Here is a 24,196-nt window from a genome sequence, read left to right as displayed (position 1 = left end):
ACATAGCCATGATTTATTTTCAAACCAAGCAAATGCCCTTTGTTCAATTGTCGTCCTTAGCAAAGACATGTAAATAAATACTCAAATAATCTAGGACTAACTATACAGATAAAGTTTGCCAAATCTGTCTAAGTCAGATGAGATGGCAATTAGATGGTTTTAGCTTTATTTCTTTTTTCAAAATCAGTTTAATATTAAACGCGGGATTATATTGACATGCCTGCTGTTGAGTTAAGTGGAGAAACTGATGCTGTGAGTCTGTTTCTGGAAATCTTGAATTTCTGGATCATTATCTCTGAAATACCAAGGTATTTTAGTGGAACATTTGCAGAGTTTTGCCAAAAATCTGAAAACGGTTCATCCTTGGTTTGTAGCAGAATAAAATGTAAGTCCATATCCAAAATGTAGCGCCAAATCAACACATAAATGGTTCAGCAGACACCAAATAAACCTATTTTCATAGCTTCAGTCACCAGACAAATAAAACAAAAATCAATTTACATGGTTTTTTTTTCCCCCCTGAAACTCAACAAAAGTTTTCTTATTAAAAATTATGCTGCTTCTATCAAACATAAATGTATTTTTCTGTCATTTTCACAAATCATTACCAAGCCAAGCAATAAATTTGTGTTTGAATTTGTGGCCAGTTGTTTGATGGACATTCCCACACAAACAAGTGCTAAAATATTCAGTAGACTGGAAGGTGACTCGCCACTCATGCACACAAGGCACCGATTAATCAAATGTTGTGTGCACTATCACCAGCTGGCAAGACGGGCCTCTAAGCCAGCGAGTAAGTAAGTCCGCAGAGAAGCTTGTGGCACAGCTGAGTTTGTCTTCTGAAAGTGCAGCTGTCCAAGACATGACAGCTACAGCATTAGCAGGGCCATTAAGAGGTGTAGAACATTTCCAGGGAAACCATTTGAAAAATGACAACCTCGGGCACTGCTGAGATATTAATTATACACAGCACCCGTGGAAAGTGGGCGAAAACAGTTAGATAGACAAAAGATGTTTTGTTTTCTCACAAGATGCCGTGTTTGTACTTTCGGAGAGCAGAAGACACAGTGAGGAAGGTGAGAAGCTCTTAATTCTCTCTACTGTCAGGAGCAGGCAGTCATGAAACATAGATGACTGGGGTGATGATTCATGTCTACTTGCCTGTTTGTATGAAGCGGAACAAGAATCCATGTTTAGAGCAATTTAACCCAAAAGAGAAAGTTGCAAAAAATACTTGATTTTTTTTTAAATGACAATGTATATTGGTTAGTTTGAATTAAAAACATACTTTTTTAAGGGTCCAGTTTGAATTTTCATGTGCCATGATTGGTATATTAGATGTTGCGGCCATTACTGAGAGGGAATAAAGTAAATTTCGCATAGGCATTAAAAAAAACACAGCACACAAAAAGCAGTCATGAATTGTAACTTTTTAAATCAATATAAGTATTTTTTCTTGTATTTAATACTGAATGTCTAAATAGTATTTTATAATAGATTTACCTGCTACAGCAAGGTTTTAAGGAAAGTACTAACTGACATTCCTGAACTCACAAGAACATTTTCTCTTAAAGAGGTTGTCGGTTTTGAAAACACCTGCAACCACAGGGGACCTTTTCCAGAAATGTTTTCATTCCCCCAGAAAGAACAGAACAAAACAATATTTTTACGTTTTTGTTTTTTTACTCCCCCAGGCCTGTAGGTGGAGCTAAGCATAGACTAGGGCACACGCATAAAGCCTTCCTGAATGAGGTTTGTGGTAAATGCAAGAGAGCAAGAATGGTGAACAGCATAGAGATTTTGTGTCATAAAATTAATTACAAAAATGTAGCTCGTCGTTGCTGTTGTTGTGTATGATTCACTTGGAGGTTGTGCATTTTTTCTTCTCACCAAATAAGTGTATTGGCAGATTGAGTTTTTTTTAGTTTTTTTTTAGTGGGAGATTATACTGCTGCAATAAAACAAGTATTTACTTTAAGGCTTTTGGACATTTTTTCTGGTGGATGTCAAAAGACAAGGACTCTAAGTTCTCTAAGTTCAGAATAAACCAGTTTTTGTTAAAATTTTGAAAAGCTGAGTTTCCTAATTATGCAACATGGGTTTAAAAACTGCAGGACACTTAATTTCACAACCTCAATATAAGTGTCCTTTTTCCCTTTTTTATTGTGGCAGTACATATGTCTTTTTATACTATTGTGCTTACAGTGAAAATAGATATTGAAATTAATTGGTTTTACTTGGATAAATGCACTTAGCTTCTTTACACCACTTTAAAATAACTTCTTATTAATGCAACTGGTAAAGGGGATGATAGCCTTGGGGTAGAAGATTATTAATCTCGTCTTCTATTCTTATTAAGAAAAATAAGTAAAAGCTAGGAGGTAGTTCAGCTTCTCTTTAGCAAAATGTTGTATTTTGCTCCCAAAATAAGATTACTGTAAGAACTTAGGGGATTTTTTAACCCTGTTATGTGGAAAGCTGTTTCATAACTAAATCTGCCTGTAGTATTAATTGGGGATTAATTTGCCATGTTTTCAGTACGATGAAGGCATTAACTTGGATCCAACAAGGTGCCTCCTAATTAAAACTTCAAGTTCCTCAGTGTGTTATAATTCCCACAAGAATGTGGTTCATTAATTGGTCATAACTAAACCCCGAGTAGAGCTGATTATGGTGATGGCAGTAAGTCTTCTCACAGGAGTTTAAATTGTAAGAGTTTTGAATATACAGTGCCTTGCAAAAACGTTCACACCCCTTGAACTTTTCATGTTTTGGCGCTTTTCACCTACAAGCCTCAAAGTATATTATTGGGATTTTGTGAGACAGAGGAACAAAGAGTAGTGCATAACTGTAAAGTTGACGAAAAATAAAAATGTTTTAGTATTACAAATTTGAAAAGTCTGGCCTGCATGTGTTCATTCAGTCTCAGATCTACACTTTGCACAACCTTCTTTTGATCATTCCGTTGATCATAATGTGCAAGGATCACATCCCCAACTCCAACATCTCTCTGCCTGCATGGTTTTCTATCCATACAGTCAAACCGAGATGTAAAGAAGAGCAGGAAAAGCAAATTAGGTGAACTAGCAGTGTTTGCCAAAACCCACGATGTCATCCAGGATGTTTGCACCGTAAAATATCTTCTATGCTGCCTGGAAATTGAGCTGTTAGCATGTCATGACATGTCATGAGACAGTCATACAAAAACAGTCTTCAGTCAGAGGCCTCTTCACATGTTGCAAGACTGACTGCTGTCAGAGAGCCTTCCTCTCGCCTTCCTGGTGGTTTGACTAAAGAAGTTTTAAAGGTTTGAGTCCTTGTCAAATGGTGGTTTGACTAAAGTCCTACAGAAGGAAAGGCTTTGTCACTGTTTCTTTTTCTTAAAATCTCTCTCTTTCTCATTGTTTATTCAATGTCACATGCTGTTTTTATTTTAATTATGTAAAGCACTTTGAAATGCCTTGCTGGTGAAATGTGCTATACAGATAAAATTTGATTGATTGATAGAGGGTTGATCAAACATAACTTTGTGCCCTAACTGGCTTTTCAGCAGCTTCGATTTACAGTAGGCTGTAGGCTTTGTAAGGGCACTGCAATAAAAAAAAAGAAAAGAAATAAAAAAACCTGCAGCACTCATCCAGCCTTGTTCTGAGTGGCCAATTTTTTAAAAATCATGGCCTCTTCAATAAAGCAGCGGAACAACTTGTTCTTGGAGCTTTGTCCAACACCAGTAGCTTGAACTGGATTGAAATGTTATGATCTAAATTGTGAGCAAGGAAGCCAACTTTATTTTTTTTAAAAAAAGGTTTTGTTAAGAAAAGGTTAAATGGGAAAATAGGACACAAGTTGAAACTGAAAAAACACAGAGAAACAATTATAACGATCCCCCCTCCCCCTATGTAGCCGTTTGGGGATGAATACAAAATTCTAGTTCTAGTTCTAAGTTAAACAATTGAATAAATGTGTGAGAAAGCTAAAGTGAAAGACTGTAGGGTCTAAAAGCTTTTTTGTGATGTCACTGCTTGGGGGGGAAAAAAAGGTCAATAAACCATTTTGATAAAGTTTTCTCCTTAGAAGTGTGGTGGACACACTTCTAACAGCTAATATATTCTTTGCCTAGCTTATGCATGTCTGGTGTGTCTCTTGGTCTTCATGATGGCATATAATGTTCTTTAATAAAAATCTGAAGCCTTTGTAGAACAGGAGGATTTACATTTAGTTTAAAAGAGATACAAGCAGACTCTACCTTCAGGTAACTGCTGAACTGGATCTTATTTAGGGGTGTCAGTGGAGAAGACAGGGAAACACTAATGCATGCCACACTGTTCAGATTTTTTATTTTTAAAACGATTTTCAAAACCATCTCTCACCATATTTTTCTTCTATTATAGTTTTGCTCCACTCTGTGTTGGTCTATCACATAAAATACCAATAAAATGCATTGAAGTTTGTGGTTGTGATGTGATAAAGAGGGGAAAAGTTCACTAGGTATGAATACTTTTACAAACCACTGTAGTGGAGCCATTTCCTATCTTCTCCTCTGGGAAGTGAAAGGAACTGATGATGGCCACATAATATCTATTCGTAGAGGCCTCATAAATAAAGCGCTGCCCCGAGTGCAAACTATGTTTATTATAGCCTTGGAGTTACTTATGCAGATAAATGCAGCGCCATTCATCATCACTTCTATTCATAAATAGCCAATAACTCATCTCCCTCCATATGGAAGATTAGACCTTGGAGATGTGACTTAAGCGCAGGAAGTATTTGGTTCATGGAAAACATGAGTGATCGCACACAAAGCCGTCTCCCCTTTACTCATTATATCTTATTCTACATGTCATTTCCCTGCTTAGCCATCATCTGCGAGGCCCATAAAGAATCATATGAAAAGCTTGCCTGTGGTTTGCTGACTGAGACCAGATGAGTTCTTCTTTTTTTTTTTTTTTACTTAGCGTAATGTGCTGGTTTGCAGGGAGGAGGCCACAGAGGTGCAGGGACTGATGAGAAGGGATGATATATGTAGCGCCAGTGTCCCAGCTCTCCTCTGGCCTATTGTCATTAATCACGGCCATTAGGCTCCCCCTTCTACTGTTCGTGTTGTCTACGCCGAGCTTTTTGCAGCCTCTCTTTTGTCCCACACCCTTATAGGGAAAGGCTGTGCAGTTTCACCGGAGAATAGTACTAAGATTTACTCTCAGGAATTAAACTCTATCTTGTTATATTGCAGCCGTTTCATTACTCAGCAGCAGCAGCAGCAGCAGCAGCAGGGGCTTAGTTCTGAGCTGTAATGTTCAGGAGATTTCTTTCAGTGAGATTTAACTGTTTTATCTTAGAAATGAGTAGAAGTGTTTCGATCTAAGCACTCACATTATCTCCCTGTTACGGGGAGCTAATCAGCAGTCAGAGAGGCTCTCCTTCTCTCTCTACAGTGAAATCTTCACATCGTTAACCCCCCCCCCAACCGTCCTCCATGTCATCAAACCCAAGAGCTCTGATATGATAATATGTGTGAACTGAAATGTGAAAGCAATTCATATCACTTTCCAAGGGCTTTGAATGTTTGATTTGCATAACTAGAGAAAATGATATTAGATGGGCATATTGATTTAATTTTATCCTGGAGCACTGTTAATTATGGTATCATAAAAGTGTCATCTCTTTATTATCGGGTTCTCAACAGGGGCCGGCGGCTGACGCTGCCGAAGTACTCAAATTGCTATGGTTAGGTTATCGTCGAGATATTGTTTGGCATCATTTATATTACAAGACTGCCTCGCGATATATAATATATATATATATATATATATATATATATATATATATATATATATATATCATCAGTATGTTTAGATCAAACTTTTGTTACTTTAAAGGGTTATCTGGATTTTATCTTCCTTTGTTCTTTGATGTTAAATGAAAGCAGTACCAACCTTTCAGTGGAGGATATAGTCTTAATTTTTTATCGACTCTTTCCTCAATTCATATCCCCATTTCATATTTAAACATTACCATTTCATACTTTCATTTTATACCCATAAACAAACCATTTTGTATATCTGTAGTTAAACCATTGTAGTTCAGGTTATTTTTTTAAATAGTTTTTATTATAATTATTTTAGATAACTGCATATAGATACTCATAATCGTCCTCAAAGAACACGTATAATACATTTAAATTCTCCATTGTTTTCTTAATATGCCGTGTTAAGCTTGGTGTCTTAACGCAACATATTAGCTATATTGGGCAGCTTATCTAAAATCTTTTTTTTGACAGACGGTAACAGTCGACTTATTGCTCCCTCAACTAAAGAGGATCTATGACAAATATCAGGCACCATCCACAGCTGGCTGACGCTGAGCTGTTTGTAGCTACAGCTATGCAGATGGTTGCTGAGAAGATGCAGATGCATTTCCATTGTTTTAGTTTCCAGGTGAATTCAGGCCCTTACAAACTGATTCCCCGAGTGCAATTTATCTAAATGAGCAGTGATCATTATTCCAGATCTGGCCCATTCTTAATGCCGGAGCACTATTGAACAGATATCTCTTTAAACACTGCAAATAGGTGGTCTGGGCTGAAGGAAAGGCAGAGTACATTCATTACTCCTCTCCCTTCCTTTTTGTCCCTGGGAACACAAAGCAGTGCATAATGTGCAATCTGATAAGTGTTCTCCTGCGTGTGCCAGGACACCCCCCGCACCCTTTTCATTGTCCCATACATCACCGGCCGGCTCAGCTGCGGTTTGCGAGGGGAGAACTCTGGGATTGGTGTGGCTGAAGTTGATGAATAGGCCTGCAAGGGTGAGAAACTCCAGGGCCAAGCTGTAGGTCCATCCCCATGGCATGTGATGCTGATTGGCTTTGTCCTGTGCGGCCGCTCCGTAGAGGCGGACATTAAGATTAAGTGATGCTGTCGCGTCGGGGAGCAGCGCACTGCATCATCCCGGGGAGGAGACAGCTGCGGTGGTTAATCCTTCATCACCAAGGGAATGCTGCCAGAGCAGAGATATACAGCCAAAGATAACCCTCCATAACTTCTGCTAAAGATCAGAAACTTTAAGTCTGCATCCGTCTGTCCTCGATTCTCTCTTAAAAACGAGGAAGGAGCTGCATGCCGAAGGAAAACGAATGAATCGAATGACGTTAAGATGAGGCGACTGTTTACCGAGAGGTAATCCCTCTTTAACTAACATCAAGAAGAAAATCAGTCACTTACTTACCAGTCAGTAAGCACGGCTTCAGTGTGCTGAGAGAGAAGAAACAAGGGCAGACAAACAGAAACCCATTTACACAGCTTCTGCAATCACTCTCATGTCACTGCCTATACCAGAGGTGTACTTTATCACACATGCTGTGTTGTGGGAATTCCCAGCAGATTGGAAATCTAGTTTAAACAGACTACAAAAAAAGGGGGCCACACAAAGCAGAGCTGAAGCATTCCAGTATTTATGGGCCTGCACGTGGTGTCAGCATATTTTAGATTGCTGGGTTTGCATGTTTGTTGTTGTCCTGATTTAGCTGTCATGACGTGATGGATGAATATCATCATGTAAAAAGTTGAAACGAGAGGCCTGAGATCTGACAGAAAGCCTGCGTTTATTGTCCCGCACTGACCTGAAAAAACATTACAGCGGGATCATTTTCTTTCTACATAAATAAATGCACAGTTGATAGAATGTCTTGGTCAACTACGGTGCTGTAAAATGGATTTGCTCCGCTGCAGATTCGCCCTTCTTTTTGCTTTTGTTGTCACTAAAATGCTTCAGATGATCAGAACAACTCAGTATCAAAGTTACCCTTAGTTAATGCAGGATGCATTTTTTAAATGAAAAAGAACATCATGCCTGCAGTCAAACAGGCTGGTTGTATGAGAAATCATAAGTGCATAAAGATCAACTAAACATTCCCTCATTTATGATGGCCTTAATCTGCTTTTCTGCTTTAGGACCTGAACGACCTGACATAATTAATGGAACCATAAATTGTGAGATCGACATGCAGTGGCATGACCTTATTTAGTTTATTTATGCTAGAAAATCCTGTAGTGCAGCTGACATGAGCAATTCTGCAAAGAAGAGTGGACCTAAATTCCTACATAGTAATGTAAAGAATCATTGTTATTGTTATTTATTAAATGGGACCTGTTATGCAAAATTCACATTTTACACACTTATACTTTCATTTGGGTTTCAACTGTTTCTAAAAACAACCCACTCACTTAAAAAATACATCCAGCCATTTTTGCCAATAAGTTAACATTTTTTGATTGATCAAGTCACACTATGTTGTTACCTAGCAACCCCAACCGAGTCCAGTTCTTAACAACCTAGCAACTTAAGTGGAACTTCAACGTGTTTGGTCAGCTGGTTTTATCTCTACATGTGCCATACAATGACTGCTGGAAAAGACAAGTGTTTTGTTGTTGACTTACCATCCATAAACCACTTGCTATGTTCTTGTTGGTTGTGCAGGAGGCTCTACTTCTGCTTTTCAAAGCTGTGCAGTTGTATAATTGCAAAATAAAACAAATTGGTTTACAAATATATTTAGATAACATGTTTTTTATTGCTCTGATGTAGCTGTCATGATATGATAGATTCTTTTCATCATGTAAAAAGTTAAAGGGAAAGGTCTAGGATCCAAGGAAACGTTTGAATTTTTTCCCCAGGTCTGACCTGAAAATGTATTATAGTGGGATCATTTCCTTTCTGAGCATCTCACCCTTTCCACTGCCCCAATGCAGGTTTTCCTGTTTACATTTTCATACCATTTGTGCTTCCACTTTTGTGAATATGGTAATTTCCCTTGGAAAGCCTCAGAGATCCTGGGGGGATGATATATTTGGTATGGCAGAGGCATACCTACAGAGAGCACTTGTGACAGTGACATATTAGTTACAGTGTCTCTTGGAATCTGATAGCTTCAAATTTGCCACCTTGTTAAGTTTTGATTTATGTGATACCATTTCACTGAAGTAATTGGGCTGGCCTGTTGTAGAAAATAATCAGCTTTACCAGAGAACAAACGCCGGGCCATGCTAATGAGGCAGCCGGCCCGCTGAACTGATGCTGTCGTCTGACAGTTATTAATGATTGTTATGATGTCCAGACGAGTTGCGAATGGATGGAGTAAAGTGAAAAAAGTGACATAAAAAAATCCAGCATATTGGAAAGTACTAATGAAGTAATATACTGCTAGGAAAACGATCATTTGCGTTGTCAAGGCAATGTTTAATTACCCAGCAGCCATGGTGAATGGCTGTTTTTGGCAGTCTGACTGTGGTGGGGAGTAACTGCTGAACAACCTGACGGCTAATGGATGGATCTTTGCTGGCAAGGGGCTAAAATGCACAAGGTGGTGACAGAGGTGTACAGATTGATGAATTAATTGGATCTTTCTTGGGACATAATGGGGACCACTGTGGCATATGCTTGCCTTGTTACTTTAGAATGACTACTGACCCTGAAAGTGAAATTCTCTCTTGCAGGCAGTTGTGGCTGTTGTTTTTTTTTTTTATTTTTTTATTATTGGACTGCACATATAGTACTTTGATGTAATCTAAAACAACTTTTTCATAATTTCAACAAATATTTGTCCAAGAACTAATTGCAATAGGCTCTGTTTTCTTATATATTCATCCATCCATCTGTCACAGTAGAAAAGTTGTTTTCAAATACTACAAATATTTGAATATGTTGGGTCTACAACATAATTATTAGAAGTATTGATTAGGAAAAACACAAACAGTGGTTTGTGATGGTTTATAATATAATGCGGCACGTTGTACATTATCATTTCAAAAAATGCTGCCTCTGCATTTTGTAATAATCAAAGCAATAGGTAATCATTTTAATACATAATGGAGCAGACAGTATTTCAAAATGCGTTAAAATTCATTATTACATAATATGGTTTTAATTATGTTTTTTTTTTTACATTTTGAAGCCCAAATTTATTATATTGTATTGTGGTCTTATTACATGGCATCAGTTGGGTATCAAATGAAGATGAATTGACTTGGAGCTCTTTTGGCATTTGAACAACTTGCTGAACAAAATCATGTTAAGGACATCACAAGAAGTTTTGACCTGATAGTCGTGAAAACTTATAATTAATATCTTTTTGCTTTTTGGCATTTGAGCAATCCAGATTCTCAAAATCTATCACCTCTTTCTTGGTTTTAGCTGGATTCAAACCAGACCTGTGTATTGTGGATCAAAGAGTTTCATAAATGACATCACCTTCCTCTGACTGCTTAAACACTTTTGTCCACCTGCAGCTGCTTGCTGAGATCGGCACATAGTTGACATTTAATCAGAGCCCTGCAACACCCCTTTGTCAAACCTCTGAAATGCTCTTACTTTGCACGGACTCCTGTTGAGCGAGAATCAAAGTTCTCACAGCTGCTCACTGTCACTGTGGTCTTACCTCAGCAAGTGCCCACTAGCTGCGACCTAACCTCCCCTCCTCGCCCCCCCCCTCCCACACACACCAACACAGACACATATAAACACACACACACACACACACGCAGACGTGCAAACACACACTCATCTCCTATGAAGTTGGTGCATTAGGCCAGACTGCCGCCTGCATCAGTGGGCCTCCTCGGCCCACAGAGAGTCCCAGGCCCATCAGCACAAATTAAACTGGAGGCTTTAGTAAAGGCGCTGCTTTGGGTGCCACTGAGCATTACACTGACACAAATGCTGAGGATCTTTGTCAGCTATTATTTCAATACATGAGTGTGTGCTGCCTTGTCTGCCTCGGTTTCTTTGAAGCTCACATTTCCTCATCCTGCTGCTTTGAAGTGATAGGACAATGTTTTGGATATCTTGCAGGTTAATTATCCTGAACGTCTCGTTATTATTTAATAAAAGCTAATAAATGTTTTGTCCCTCAGGACTTTTGTCCTATGCAGGTTTGATATTGTGTAGTCCTTTTTAAAAAAAAATTTAAATATGCGCTTAAAAATATCACGATGTAAGGATTTCATATAAGTCGATATTGATAATTATTAATTAGTTTTTCTGTTATAAATATCTGAAATACTAGCAAACTTGTGGCGTGAACTTTCCTGATAGTTTCCTCTTGAGGTGTTGTACTCATTTTCTCCGTTCATGCTGTTGTTTTTTTCATTTTTATGAGGCACGGTGGCTAAACCTGAAACTGCTGCTGTCCAAGTTACTCAACAGGTGGTTGCTAGGAACTCATCAGGTTGTTGCTAGGCAACCAAAGAGCGAGCGAGTTGATGCCACCCATCTAGCTTAGCTAGCTGTTGAGCAACTAAAGCCTACATCCCCCAGAGTTCTGTGCGTTTATGGATCGAAGTTTAGTGAAATTATGGAAAATTCTGTCAAACATATTTTTTACTGATATCGATCATATGTCTATCATAATATATGTTGCTGAGATTTATTGCCAAGCTCTAGGTGCATGTATGTCTAAGTTTCTGTAAATTCAGTGGGATTTGGGTTTCCTTCCAAAAATCGGGATGTTTTTTCCAGATTTGATCTAACTTTCAGTGCTCCACAATGGTCATTTTAGTCAAAGACTTACATTTTTGTGTCATCAGACCAGAGGGCATGTGTTCAATTATCAAAGGCTTTTGTCTCTGAACGAATTTCCAAACTGTGATCTGGCTTTCTATCTTGCATTTATAGCAATGGCTTCTTCTTCTCTGCTCCTTCTTCCTTTTCAGCTCATGTTGGTACTAGACTAATGTCACTCTGGGTAATGAGACATTTTTACCCAGAGCATTTTCACTCAGTCTTCTGGTGTTCTTGTTTACATTTAACACCAAATGCGTGTTGTCAATCAAACACTGATTGACAACACGCCAGGCTTGCAAACTTCTTCCGGGCACAGTAGACAGATAAGTTACATTGTTTTGCACAATGGGCTTGTGCACACCCCCTTCTAATGCTACCCTGGGCTACAGCCAATATGGCCCATATCAAATTTCACCACTGATCATTTCATTACTGGTTACCATAGGCCTCAACTTGCTGGTCCTTCTCTGTTTTTGCTCTTTGTTTGATCCCAAAAACTGGCGTACGTGTTTCGGAACACGTAATACATCAACTGGCTCCATCATTTGCCAGTAGTTAAGGCAACTGTCTTACTGCTGACTCTTGAAAACTAGTGTAGTTTGAGAAGCATGGGCTTAAAGTGGATCTTAGAGAGACAACAGAGCTGATCTGCTTTGCTTGTTGGATCATGTCACATCTTTCTCAATGCTCTCCATGGAAGCTGGATTCATTCCCTTTCTCTGCTGTCTGTCTGGGCACAATGAGAGGAAAATGGGCAAGATAACAAACTGAATGGAAGACATTTCCCCTCTCAACCATGACTGTAATCACGGCTTGTTATTAGTCTCCAAGATGGAGCTATTATACTATACTCATGATATCCACGGCTCTTGTCTTGGGAAAAATAAAGTTAAGGAGTAATTAAATGCAATCAGTTTTCCATCTTTGAAGTAATTGGAGCTATTTTATTTTTTTTAGATGGAAAGCTGAGCTTCAATGAGGTGTAAAGGTTTTTATATTCACACATCTCATCGTACATCACAAGCTATTACTGTTTTTTACCAAAATTAGCATTAAACTTTTTCAAGAATGCACCTTAAGCATCTGGGAAACTAATGTATGATATTAATAATATGCATCCCATCCGGCTGCATCTTGTTTACAGAGCACAGTGGCAGCTCGGGGTTATTAATCATGTTTTTCTTAATTACCCTGAATAGCGGCTCTATCCCCAACTCTGTGTTTGACCTTTTTTCTGGATCCTTTCAAGCCATTAATCATGCAAAGATCAACGACAGCCCCAAAAAATAGATTGCACTGCATTGCCACAGCAACTTATGGGGGACACGGAGTCTACTTATACAGGAACTTATATATGATTATCTACAGCTGATTTTACTTGCATTTTGAATTGAAGTTATACTGTGGTTGGAAGAAATTCTTACTGCTCAGCACAGTTAAAATACTGCTGTTTATTCTGTCCCAATTTTTGATGAAGTGACCACAACAGACGGTTTTGAAAGACAAGAATGCCTTTTTTCAAGTACTATTCTTGGTTTCTCGCCACACAGCCTGGTGCAGCCTTACTTTTAATGTTAGTCTGACAGATAACTGAACGTCTGTGTGTGGCCTATCTGTTGAGAAGGGACAGCTAAGATATGTGGGCTTCCATGTCCTTGCCAGAAAGTTGACACAATTTACTGAACAGTCTTAAAGCAAACATTTGCATTTATTACTGCGAACCCCACAAGTGAGTTGTTGCCATTTTTGATCACATCAATGCAAATGCAAGTAAGGTAAGAGGCAAAGGTACTCCCACCCTTTGAGCCTTTTTACATTTTTATGCCCACAGATCTAACCTATTCCATTGCTGCTCAATGCATCCCCACAACATGATGCAGCCACCACCATACTTTACAGTGATGAGAGTGAATTCAGGCTGATTTTGTATAAAAGTTTTGGCTTGTAGACCAAAAGGTGTTGCTTCCACATGTTTACTGTGTCTCTTGTGTGACTTGTGGATAACTTGAAATGGGGTATCTTATGGCTGTTTCCTTGCCGCTCTCACATAAAGCCAGATGTGTGGACTTCAAGAGAAACAAATTCCTCCTCCTGAGCAGTGAGTCTCAGCAGCTCCTCCAGAGTTACCTGTTTAGCTGCCCCTTTGATTAAACCTCATCCAGCTTAGGTGAATGAGTTGGTTAGGAGAGGGCAATGCAGCGCTAAGATTTGATGACAGCTTGAAATGTTGTATGGAATAAAGATAAAAGTGACAAAAAAATAGAAGATATTTTTGACGGTATATGCCACAAAATAAAACTTACCAAATACCAAATGGGCAATTTCTGACACCAGTTACATTAAAGAGTGCACAATTGCACTGTTAAAGAGCCCAGAGTGACCACACTTCATTACATTTTCAAATATATTTTTATTTATTGACGCTCTCATAGATCTAACGGTGAAATTAACAACTCTAATCACCAAAGAATGATTTCTCATACCTGGTCTTGGTAAATTGGAACCTGTTAATATACACACAAGAAAACTTTATTTATAAAATATGTGTCTCATGAAGGGAGTTGAAGCCACTCAAAATTTGGGATATTGAATTTAAAGAGGACTAAGAGAAATAATTTTTAGTGCATACTTCAGATTTTAAAAAGAAAAAGTGTTTTTTCCCATCCTCTTCAACATGATAAAAGAGTGTGGCCAAGTCTAGCTGATGTCCTGTCATTTTTTTTTAGATGTATTCCTGGTTCAACACACCTGAATCAAATGACTGGTTCCATTTGAAGCCTCCATAGAACTTCAGTATATAATAAAGAGGTAATTCAGTTGGGTTGGAGGAGGTACACAACTAAAGAGTGCAGGACCATTCCTCTTTAGAAGTATAGTTGGCTGCTCCAATAGATAGTGCGTAAAAGTCTTGTAAAATATGTTGAGATTTATGGTTGTAAAAAAAAAAAAGCCTTGAAGGTGTGGACACTTACACATATCAAAGCACAAATAATACCAGTTTATTGCTTTGAAAAGCTAAATTGCTGGGGGAAAAATTCATTTGGCCTCATTTAGAGTTAATCTGAAAACATTTGAAGAAAAAGTCTGGTTGTTTATCATTTAGGTCAGCCATGCTGTGTCTAAAATTTGCATTGCTGAGCTGTTTCATACACAACTCCTTTTTTTTTCTACCTCTCCCCACCAGAAGTCAGTTAAACAGATGAACTATTGCGGGACAAAGATTAAACAGTAACTGGGGTTGCCTCAGCTTTACATGAATAGGGCTTGACAGACATTTTATCAGTAAACCAATTAACATGATTTATGGTGGTGCTGCTGTTTTGGGGGGGAGGAGTGGAGAGCCACGAGACTTGTCCATAAATACAAAGGACTAGCTGAGCAGCTCCTTTCCAAAGTGAGATGTTATCAGATTCATCTCAAATCCGCTTTGCTGGCATGGAGTCAGCATGCATTTGTAAATGCAGCTACTGTGCATGTCGGACCACCCCCTTTTCAGAAGGTCAGGAGTTGAAAATCCCGCCTGAGGAGTTGAAGAGAAGGGCGTGAACTCCCGACCCCTTTAATGTAACCGGCTCTTATCAGGGCTCTCCCACCTAAGTCTGCGTGCTTTGTTCATCCCGTGACACGGAAAATAACTGCAAATCCCAGAATTATGGTAAATTACAGTCAGATGATTTAGGGGCTCATAATCCTTTGAGGAATCATTGGCGTGAATTTAGGCTGACAGCAGCTGACTCATATCTGTCAAGCTTTGGGCCTGACATGTGGTTTACCTCTTGGCATATTTCACTCCCACACAGTGTGGAATTTGAGCCCTTCCCGCGAGCTCAGGTACCAAGTTTGCTTTGGGAAGATTTACAGTCTCCCAAAAACATGTTAATTAGGCTCCGTCTTCTTCTGCACGAGGTGCTGTTTTAACTTTCTCAGTCAAAGGTCGTCAGGTCTCTAACATACATATATTGCAGACATTTTTGCAATAAATTCAAGCTGACAGGTGGATTTTGTCTCAACCTCTGCTTATAGGCTTGGATTCAGAAAAGAAGTTGTATTGGGTTATGTGTTTGGAATAAAACAAATCTACAAAATATGTTTATTTTTAAGAGGACAAAATGATATTCATGTACGAATTAAAGTTCATTTAAAAATACAAAAGCATGTAAACTCCAAGGAAGAATTAGGAGTTAGAGTACAAGTAAAACCAATTTTATTTTGCTCGTCTAAACTGCAAACATGGCCATTTATGTCTTTTTTTAAAAAAACATTTTAATGGCTATGTATTGGTAGTTCTCTTACCATTTCCAGATGATGGACTGAACATTGGTCTGTGAGATGTTTGACGTTTTAGATACTGCTTTATAACTTGACCCTGCTTTAAAGTTCTCCACAACTTTACCACCATGTTTGTTTCTTTGTGATGCTGTTTGTTCTCAAACAAACCTCTGAGTCCTTCACAGAAGACAGAAGTTTATAGTAGAAACCAGATATTTACAGTACAAAAAAGACTTGAAAAAGGTTTCTCCTTTTCAGACATGCACTAAACATTTCCTGTTTTAGAGCTTTACAATGATCAAAAATGATTTCTATTTGGCTGAAATTTACAAGTTCAGGTAAACTACAATAATTAAGCTTCAAATTCGGAGAGCCCAGGTGTTGTAAGTGGTAAGTGTTGGCACACCTGTGGATTTATTTAAAGCAAAACTTCAGACACACTGCTTCCTTGTCTGACATAATAACAAATCAGCAAGAATAGCAGGAAAGGAAAGAGAATTGTCTGGTTTACGCTTGGATAGAAATTCCAGATGCTTGAAGGTGCAACATTCATCTGTTTAAGCAATTATATGTATAAACATTATGGAAGCGACAGGAATTATTTTGCTTTAAAGAATTTATTTCTAATGGTTAGTAATGCTTTGTACATTAAACTCTTCCCCATACTGAGTATACTGAGCAGAAGCAGCAGATTAGCAGACTCTCTAACTGTGAATGTTAGAGATTTTTAGGGAACACTAAGAGACATTAGAACAGCAAAATGCAGTTTTTTTGTATTTCTTGAATCTTTTCACATTTTGTCTCATCAGAACCACAAAATCAGCTCAAATTTATTGGGATTTTATGTGAAAAAAACCCCACAAAGACAGACATAATTGTGAAAAGATAAGTGGCTTTCCAAATGTTTCAAAAGTATATTTATGAAAAGTGTGGTTTATATATCTATTGATCTATCTATCAAACATATTACTATTACTAGTAGAGTTGGTATTAAACATTATGACTTTGTTCAAACATTTTGGGTATCCTGGCCAAGTATTGTCTAACTTTAGGTATTCCTCTTTATACAAACAGTGTAACTAAGTTTCTAGGCCATCTTGCTGTAACAAACATTTTCAGCTCAGTCCAAGGATTTTCGACACAAGTGGTAAAGAGAACAACTTTTTATAGACGTTTTCTTTCACATACAATTAACTGCAACAAGTCAAGTTAAAAATGAGGTCAAAAATGATGGCGGCACTTGAACTAATAATATTTTCACTGTCAGCAGGAGCAAGACATACGTTGAAGACTATCTCTACATACTGAGTCAGATATTTAGATGATGCTATGCCTTCTTTAGGTGATGCATTGTTGTGAAAATATTGTAATAGCTTTCTTGACCTGGCAACTTATCTTAACATAAAACACTGTCACTGTCAAGAAAAACGTAAACTGTGGGGTCTAGAACATGATTGTTACAAAACCAGTGCAATCCTGATGAAATGAAGTAACACTCATTTTAAAGCTGCTGAGTTTTTGTTCATGCCGCTGAACTTTTGTTTCATCCTTTACCAATCCTAAATCAAACATATTAAGGTGCAGGCATGAGCAGTTGTGTAAGTACGTCTCCGTGTGTGTCCATAATAGCTACATTTCATGGTGACAGTCAGTGTGGTGAGACAGCAATAACGAGCTCTTTATTTTCTCCTGGAGATGAGTGTGATTGGGCACTCGTGATTAATCACTGCTGAGTGATCGTATGATTAATGTTTATGCAGTCCCTAAAGGAGCTACAGGACTTTCTCTCACCCCCCGGCATGTTTACAATTTTACACCTACTACAAGGCAAGATGGAGAGCACCATTTACAGTTCACTAACCTTTATGACTGCACACTCTCGTGTGCATTTTATTTTATTTTCAACGACTCAAGTTGTCTGCAAATGTCAAAATAAAACTGACCCAAAAAGCGTTCGGGGCTCGTCTTTTGAAACAACGGCGGTCTTTGATTTAGGGGAGGGCGTCTCGCTCTCGTTCCGGTTTTTATGAGAGCTTTTAATTTTTATTGAAGGACGGCGCAAAGTAAATGGTTCCTCATCTAAGCATGATTAAATGGTCTTATATAATTTACAGAAACATGAGGGCAGGAAGGACAAAGGCCTGAAATGAGCTTTATAGCCTGTGTCCTCTAAATAATGTCACAGGAGAAGGAGGAGGAGGAAGAGGAGAAGGAGGAAGAGGCGAAGAGCGAGACGTGCCATGATGAGGATGTGTTTCTCTGCAGACACATGTAAATCAATTTGTATTGATCCAAACAACACAGCCAGCAGCATGGCACATTCATCGATTAAACAATTAGATAAATGCTGAATCTATCCAAATGGAAAATTATATTTGATGCAGCTAAATCCAGACAGTTTTACATCTTCAATGTTTAAGCAGTATCTTAATGTTCCCCATGTCTATGCATGTGAAATATATTTACGAAGTGGGTAGTAGCAAGGAATGCTTACCTAACTTTAAGGTGCTTTTAATTTGGATCTTTCTATATTTTCTGCCCAGACAAAAATAGTTTAAGGAAATAATCCAGTAAGATACATTTTTCTTCAAAGCACCACATCCTGTCAGTTGTGAACCCGTCTTTATAATCCAGTGAATTAGAACAGACTTCACAGCATGATTTTTCAAAAATCCTGCACACATTTTCTGCTCCATACACTGAAATTCTTATATTACCAAGATGCTGAAGTCAGCATATTTTTTATTTTTTTAAAGTTTAGACCAAGCTTAAAAAATCCAACCAGGCCTGACCTAAACCCGGGGACATTATTGTGTCCAAATCCAATCCACCCCGACTAATTAACTCTACTAATTAACCAAACAGAGCTGGCATATTATTTTAAACTGCTACCAGTTTAAAATACTTCCAGACCTCTGATTTTGCAGATTTAGTAGTGTAATTTCCATCCTCCAGCTCCTCTGCTCGTCCACTATATAGAATGTAAAAATCAACTTGACATTTAAGAGGGGCGTAGCGCTAATGTAGCGGCGGGACTGAGCTGCTCTAGGATCTATACAACATGTTGTGATTGATGAGACCATGAACGTGGCTGTCTTGTTGGAAAGCTGATGGAGAATATCTGGCTGTTTGAATATGACCTTAAGCTACGTGTTCTTAGGTTAAGCAGCAAGGTACTAATCCAAAGCAAATGAACACTAATCCAAATCAAACTGCATCTGAATGGTTTAAAAAAAAAAAACACTGAAGGAAGGTTTTGAAGGAACCAAGTCCCGACTTGAAGTAAATTCAGATTCTTTGGCAAGACTCACTCAATAAAATCTTCCAGCATGGTAGTTTCAAAGCAATTCTTTAAAGAAACCTGGGCAAATATTTCTCAACATCGATGTCAAAGACTGATGGACAGTTGATGTAAGTGCTTGATGGCAGTTTTTGCTGCTAAGAATGGCACAACCAGTTATTAGGCTTAGGAGGCAATTATTTTTTCACATAAGGCTAAGCTGGTTTGGATAGCTTTTTTTTCTGTGCTAAATTAAATCATCCTTCGAAAATCCTTGAGAAAATCCTTGAGTAAACCCTTGAGTTAAAAAATAGTCCTGCTCATGGTGACAACATGTTGGAGTAGCTCTGTTACATTAGTTCTGATTTGATCTGTTTGCTGACTTTGGTTCATAAACTTTTTTTAGGTTTGAGAGCATTACATGTCTGGCCAATTATTCCCTCTGGTTTTGCTGTGCAGCTGGAAGGATTTTTGCTCTCACTTTTTTTTTTCGGACTGTTGTTATGATGCATAACCATTGGCAACAAGGTTTTGTTGTTTTATACTAGAAACAACAGATTAGCATCTAAAAAGCTCAAATAGTACCTGAACTACACGTCTAATTAATATCCAGTCATGTTCACCATCCTAATGACTTCAGCTGTGTGTCACGTCATATTAACCCTATAGATGTATGTGCAATCATGTGTATTTGTTGTTAATTTTAGCAGTTTTTTTGCTCTTGTTTTGAACGTGTCAATCAGAACTGCAGAGGCCCAGTAAACTATATCTTCCTGTTTCCTCCCTTTGGTGTTTTCACTCAGGCAAAGGAGTGATGAGCAAACGCTTTCAGACTCAATCCTTGAGCAAAGGGCTGTGCTGACAGAGATTATTATTTATTTGTCATGGTGGATGTAATAAGCTGTAGATACAGGATGGAGGGCCTGTGATTTATTGCTCTGTCGACTGCCACTAGCAGAACGTGCGCTCTAGCGTGCAGGATGAATACCGCACTGTCAGTTCTGTCCATCCGTCACCATCGCCTCTCTGCGCCCCAGCCTCTCTCTCAGAACCTCCCATTTCATGCCACAACTCGTAAACAATCATTCAGTATTTTGATACGTTTTCCACGTTCTTTTTTTTCATTAACTTTGGCCGAATATCTTAAGGTTGTCCCAAACAGTTTGATTTCGTCATATAGCAAATTAAATCTTGATCTATTCATTATTTAGACTGGTATGTTTAGTGGCTGAATTAATTATTTCCACCCAAAAATCCTACTGAAAAGGAAAAGAAAGTTTATTTATTAAGCACCATTCATACACAAGGTAACCCAAATTGATTTACAGAAAAAAATAAAGGAACTTTGGTAAAGAAAATTATATTCTAATCTATTATTTTACAAACAGGGAGCCTGGGTAGTGATTTAAGGACTATTGTAATATAATACATGTCCTTGGTTAGATAGGATTCTCACAGTAGCATTTTGCATATATATATATATATATATATATAGACATCTCCAATCCACCCACTGCATGTATCAGTCTGTAAAGATACCATTACCATAAGCTAACCTATGAAATCACAGATGCGCTAGGTTTTCTGTGTTCTAATTTCATATAAAACATTTTATTTTGTCAGGGATTTTAATATTTTATCAGGCTGATCAAGATCTTTACGTAGACGTTTAAATTTAGGTATGGGCCCATCTCAGCATACTGCATAATGTGAGGTAGAAGGAGCGTATAGATACTGATTTAAAGTGGCCAGAGAATGGAGCCTTGAGGAACCTCGTATATGGACGTTAGCTCTCATTTGACAGTTAAACATGACACAGAGCAGTCCCAGTCTGCCAGGAGATATCTGAACCAATCTAGGACCAGAACAATCAACCACAAACATTTCTAGTCGACGAATCTGTATTTTATGACCAGCTGTGTCAAACGCAGATGTTGAATCCCACAATACTAGGGCGGATGTTTTTGATGCAGTTGTGTAGCATATGAATGTTTTTGGCAGTGCGGTCTTAATGTAGTGGTCAAAAAACCTTTTGGTGTTTTTTTGCCAAATATGTTAATGTAGCTATTTGTAGTTAATTACTACAGTTTGTGGCTTGTGGAAAATGACTTGAGTAAGGAGAAAAATTGCTGTCATTTTTAAGACCTTTTGGGAATTTTATCATCCTGATCACTTTATCCCAACGGTGACACATGGTAGTAGGAGAATCATGCTGAGGGCAAGTTTTTCTTCAGCAGCCTTGAAAGCTGGAAAGAGGCGATAGGAAGATGTCTGGAGCTAATACAATACAAAGGCTCACTTTCGAACCTCCATTCCAGTTTGGCTAAATAACTAAAACAGCAATTAAAGGGTTTTGGATTACAAATGCCCAGTCTCTCCTGGCACCGACCACTGTGTGGACTTCCGTGTAGCAATGGTCAGATTCTTTTGCTGCTCTTAATGTTATTGAGACATAAGTCAAAGAACGGTTGACTCTACTCCGTCTCCGTGGGTCATGTAATCTTGTTAAAAGCCTTCATGGTTTTAGGATTATGTTATTGAAATGTCACTTAATTGGATAAACATTTTTCATGCCGTAAACACCCAGCAAAGAGCTCTGTTTAGTCACCGTGGATATTGTTTACACGGCAGGGGGGATTTGTGTAAGTGGAACTGACTCTGTAAACAGCGGCTCCCACTAGAGGCTCTTTGCGAACAGCGAGCTGAGAGAGGCGTCAGGGAAAACACTTACCCCACATATCAGAGCTGCGGACATGTGCCTGGCGAGAGAGAGCGAGCATGTCGGTGACAGGGCTTAATTAATATGAGGAATTGCCTTTGTGTCCGGGTAAATGACTTGAGCCGGAGCTGCTTTGTTGTTTAAGCCCACTCAGCTGAGTGCTTGGTAGGGGAATTTTGTTTTTCCTATTTGGTATGTGTGTTTGTGTGCGTGCGTGTGCGGAATAAGCCATAACCTGCCAATATCATTACGGCTCATCACGGAAAACAACGGACTGGATGGAACAGTTAAATTCTCATTCCCCTGACCCCACTTCATCCCTTCTTCTCCCTGCTCAAACATCCAACCTCCTCCTTTTCTCATCTGGCCCTCTGTCATTTGCTACAACTCACGAAATCCAATTTGTATGAGTCATTCGTCTGTCCATCCGTCCAGCTACTCATCCATATATTACCAACAACACATTTCCTTCCTCTTCTCCTCAAACCCTGTTGTGTCATTCACTGCAGCTCACCTTCATATCTGTCTCATTTGAGGGCTAATTTTTTTTCCCCACAGCAAATTGTTATTTATGAACTTTTGTTTGTTCTCTGGCATCATTACTGACAATGCGGCTAATAGCAATCATTTGTTATTCTGCGCCCGTGCTGATACTTGGGACGGGGGCAGTGAAGTGAGAATACTCATTTGGAGGTTGAGGAAAGTCTTGACAGGACCCATTTATAACAAGATCATTCTGGAAAGTCCAGCCTATTAATAACCCTCCATTGCAGTCTAATTAGTGCTACCCTGATGTAAACGAGCATGAATCATAGCGCCTGTGAATTTGAGCTGTAAAGATCTTTGTTGGTGTCATCTATTTTTTTAAATAACTCAACTGAAGAAGCCAATATTATGGATTAAATTTAACACGCTGTGTTTTAGTGGCAGTGTTATTTTCTGTAGATAATTGCCTTTATGCTGTAGGGTGATTAGGAGCTGCACATCCTACATGATAAAACTTACAGATACGCTTTTTGATAGCCTACTGTCTGGATCCAGACAGTTTGGATTATTATTATTTTTTTTTTTTAATTCGAAATGAATTTTAATTCTGTCAAATTTTCTCTTAGTTTATTGGCAAACAACACATAAAATAGTGGACCACAGCCTACTAGCAGTTGGGCATTCACCTATTTGCATATTTTTTTTCCAGATTATTTGCAGAAATTTACTTCTTTGCTGATTGTTTACTAAAATAGCAAAAAAAAAAAAATGCAGCTTGGGAAGATGAGATACCACGTACAATGCTACTCGACATGATATTGACCAGCTTTTGCAAGGCAGCCTATCCAGGGTTGAAATTCATTTTTCTCTGTGCTGATTGACCGTTTCCCTTGGAGTGGAGAAAAGTAGCATTTCTTCTAGGTATTTTGGCTTCCGAGGCTGCATTTTCTTTCGAATATTTTAGACAAAATCACCGAAAAGATACCTTTTTACGTCACAGAAAAATCTGCAAATAAGTGAATTCACGAGTACTCAATACTGAGTATTGAGTCCATATTTTAGCTAAAAAGTTAACATATGGGCACTAATGCAAAAAATTATGCTTTCTCCCTAATCATACTTTATACTAGATCTAGATTTAATAAACTGTAATTTTCCCCGAATCGCGCCTTAAGAATATTGAAGCCTTCATTTCCCGTATCTCTCTTGCTTTCCTTCCTTTCTCTCCTGCTCCAAAGTACAGTTGACTTGCAGCTTATCAAGTCTTAATTAGTGATACATTTTCTAGCTGTGATGTCTATTGATGTATTTGAGAAGAAAAGACAAATTGAGCTGTTGCCTGACCTGAGAGCCAATCCTGCGTAAAACTGCTCCCCCTCTTTACCTCCCTGTCTCTCTCAATCTCACCTCATTCACCCCCACCCCTTCCAGCCGAGGCCTGGAGTGGTTTGAAGAAATGAGGTGCAGCATTAGTGTTTTTTTTTTGTTTTTTTTTGCTTGCCTGTGCAATAGAAAACACTACACGTCAGGGGCTCCGTCAACACATCGGGTGGATGCAGATGGGAGGTGAAAAAGCTCCCCAGTGGCAGTGGGGCCGTGCTCGGATGTGATTGCGGCAGCCGGGATGAAGTCAGCGCTGACAAAGTGCGCCCCGTTGATGGATGGACAAAGCCGGGAACTGAATGTGAGAATGGATGGGGCCAGAGTGGAAACTTAACACAGACAAACAAAATGAAAGACAGAGAGGAATTACCTGCTAAAGCATTCCGGCAACACAAATCCCAGAGCAATTTACCTACTGCTAACTGAGCACAGGAGGGCTGTTTGCATCACTTCAAGAGCACCTGACAGCAGGAATGGCCTCTATTGAGGTTGCATGGTTTTACG

The 24,196-nt window shown here is 38.7% G+C and overlaps 1 long non-coding RNA gene across 1 annotated transcript in view; it reads left to right on the top strand.

The window, feature by feature from the left end:
• LOC103142314 (uncharacterized) overlaps positions 1-24,196 on the top strand; it is a 96,142-nt gene that overhangs the window by 49,608 nt on the left and 22,338 nt on the right. The gene's annotated exons all lie outside the window — the stretch shown is intronic.

Source organism: Poecilia formosa, unplaced genomic scaffold (genome assembly GCF_000485575.1).
Source record: "Poecilia formosa unplaced genomic scaffold, Poecilia_formosa-5.1.2 Scaffold95, whole genome shotgun sequence".
In the NCBI taxonomy this organism is placed as follows: Eukaryota; Metazoa; Chordata; class Actinopteri; order Cyprinodontiformes; family Poeciliidae; genus Poecilia; species Poecilia formosa.
Note: the sequence above shows the minus strand (reverse complement) of the source record. Positions and strands in the feature narration are given on the sequence as shown.